The following is a 2,966-nucleotide window of genomic DNA, read 5'->3' as shown; positions in this document are numbered from 1 at the left end:
CTACTACTACTACTACTACTACTACTACTACTACTACTACTACTACTCCTACTACTACTACTACTACTACTACTACTACTGCTACTACTACTACAACAACTACTACTACTACTACTACTACTACTACTACTACTTCTACCACTACCACTAATACCACCACCACTACTACTACTACTACTACTACTACTACTACTACTACTAATACTACTACTACTACTACTACTACTACTACTACTACTACTACTACTACTACTACTACTACTATTACTATTACATTTCTATTATGTCTTTTATCGCCCATTATTTTCTAGAAATTTCACGTCTCTCACTGGCCTCATCATTTCTATCACACCACGCTAACGATTCGTTCACACTCCAACCATCGTTGAGTACAGACGATGCAATTTATACTGCATTTCTTCTTATTTGTTTTCAACGTTTATTTGTTTATTGTTGTGCCGACGAAGGGTTTGTACCCGAAACGCCCATTGTCGGTATTGTTTCCACCGATTCCTATCCATCTTCACTCTTTCGTTAGTATTTTCGGGACCCCATGCTTCAGGCAGCGCCCACCGCTCTCTACTTAGAACAATGCTACACCGTTGATAAGAATCATTTAAGTGCCATCGTTATTTATATTTACTAAAAACATTACACACACACACATTCTCAAACAATTTTTACACCCTTAAACCAAAGAGCGTATAGGTAACGATTGTTATGTAACTACGTTACCCTACACACTCTTTGCTTAAACTTGTCTCACACCATTTTTATTTGTGGGGCAAAAACAAAACAAAAAACAACAAACAAAAAAAAAAACGATCAAAACAAACACGAAGAAGAAATAGATATGATTTCTGTGCCACTTCGTATGACGCATGGGCAGCTGGAAAAGTAACACATTTCTATGACGTTTTGTGATACGTTTCCGAGGAATCCCCAGTTAAAAATAGATTGACCTCTGTAGTCTGAGACTTCGCAAGCGTAGTCAGAGACTTGATAGTCAGGTACGAAGTCTGACTCCATGAATAGCTTACTTTCCGTAGTCTCTGACTTCCCAAAGTCTTAGACTACAAAGTCTCAGACTTTGCTATACTCTGAGACTACCATAGTCCCGCTCCATGAATCAGACCCCTGGTTTCAGAGTGAGGGCATCTTATTTTCTAGTCTAAATATATGCAGGTCGTCAATAAAGATCAACTGTCGTTCTTTTACGTCCCGTAATTTAATGAATCTGCCAATACATTCGGCTACTAAAATAGTTATGCCACCTTATGATTCAATATGTAACATTTCATTATTAGTCCTCCGAAGGACTGATTACATACCTACTTCCAATGAATTTGGAACCGGAAGAGTAGAAGGTGTGACGTCACTACTTCTCTGCCCTATTATTATGGGATTGTAGTAACATTGTTGCAATGGACAATATTTTGCGTTGGTTTGAGATTTTGGTTTATCAGACCGGCAAACAAGTATACATCAATCTATGCAAATCATTTGCTTGTGCCCTTTAAAAAATTGTAATTAAATCGGATGACGCATATTTTCTAGTCTAGAACAGATCTTGACAATGACGCCCTATGACAACTATTATACGACTCTTACACTCTTGCTTTTTGGAATTCCGGACGTGTTCCCAACCGCTGCAAGAGCTTGCAAGTACGCTTTGGGAACAAAGTTCGAATTCCAAAACGCTAAGTGTGGAAGAAATCTTTTATTCTACCCCTCAACCGATTCCGATTTCGTCATTTCTGAATAAAAGACATTTTCAAAAATATTCAAATGATTTCAAAAATCTAATTTTAGTGAAATTTAACGTTTGATAATATGACGTCACAAATTATTATTGTAAACTTGATATCATTACGCGTTAATATTTAGGAAGAGGGATTGAATAATAATTGTTAAAACATGCTTTCCCTTTGTTGTAAAAGCTTATCTAGACTAGTTGCAGCGCATTTAGAAAACGGTTTGTGTTTTGCATAATAGTTTGTATGTGTATGTGTATGTATGTGTGTGTGTTTGTTTGGGTATGTAAGTGTGTCAGTGTGTGTGTGTGTGTGTGTAAGAGAGAGAGAGAGAGAGAGAGAGAGAGAGAGAGAGAGAGAGAGAGAGAGAGAGTTCCTGTGTTGATTAGGACAACTTGAAGTTATGACTATTACACCTTTTAACAGTATAAAAGAGAAAGCAATGAACAAAAAATAAATATAACACACGGAGCGTTTTGAGCTCAAAACCCTTCTTCAGTCAATTACATAAACAATAAAAAATCTTACTCTGCCGTCTGTCTGGAGTTTAGTGATGTATTTACATTAATGTTTTTATTGTTTATCTTATTGGCCGAAAAATAATTTTTAACTCGAAACGTTCCTTGTTTGGTATAATATTATTGTTCTTTTCCGAAACTGCTATATTCAATTTATTTTCATTAACCTTTACAGTTCACAGTTCTTAGCTGCTTAGTATCAGAGAAAAGAAAGCAACAATTTTTATATCGTTTCTCTATTGTAGTGATTTTTAAAAGATATTAAAAGATTAAAAAAAAAACATTTTAAAATTATATATCATCATTATATTACATGTGGTAAAATTCAATAAAAATAACAGCTTTGGTGATTGCTTTAGTCCATACTTACAAAGTGGTCCTTGTATTTGTTGCTCATCGTCTGAAAATGGTATTATGTAGGGTTGAACTGGGCCCGACGTGCACTTATTTGCAGGTCTGATAACCCAAATCCTACGGGCTCATTGTTGTAATGGAAATCTCAAAAAATGACAACAATGCTAAACTACGCCCATAAGTGGGTTCGGATGTCAGACCTGCATATATATATATATATATATATAAAATATATATATATATATATATAATATGTATATATATATATATATATATATATATATATATATATATATATATATATACACGTCGACTGGGTCCCATAAGGTAGATTTAGAAT

General features: G+C 34.8%; 1 protein-coding gene across 1 annotated transcript in view; it reads left to right on the top strand.

Annotated features, from left to right (window-relative positions):
* Nucleotides 1-2,645, top strand: part of LOC144965935 (uncharacterized) — an 11,175-nt gene extending 8,530 nt beyond the window's left edge. The window contains exon 5 of the mRNA XM_078901808.1: nt 1-2,645. This exon is cut by the window's left edge and continues 848 nt beyond it. The gene's annotated coding sequence lies outside the window, so the exon portion shown is untranslated.
* The last annotated feature ends 321 nt before the right edge of the window (nt 2,646-2,966 follow it).

This window comes from Berghia stephanieae, chromosome 2 (assembly GCF_034508935.2).
Source record: "Berghia stephanieae isolate SIO BIC M18660-M18661 chromosome 2, UCSD_Bste_1.3, whole genome shotgun sequence".
Lineage (NCBI taxonomy): Eukaryota > Metazoa > Mollusca > Gastropoda > Nudibranchia > Aeolidiidae > Berghia > Berghia stephanieae.
The sequence above is the reverse complement of the archived record's forward strand: the minus strand, read 5'-3'. Positions and strand labels throughout refer to the sequence as shown.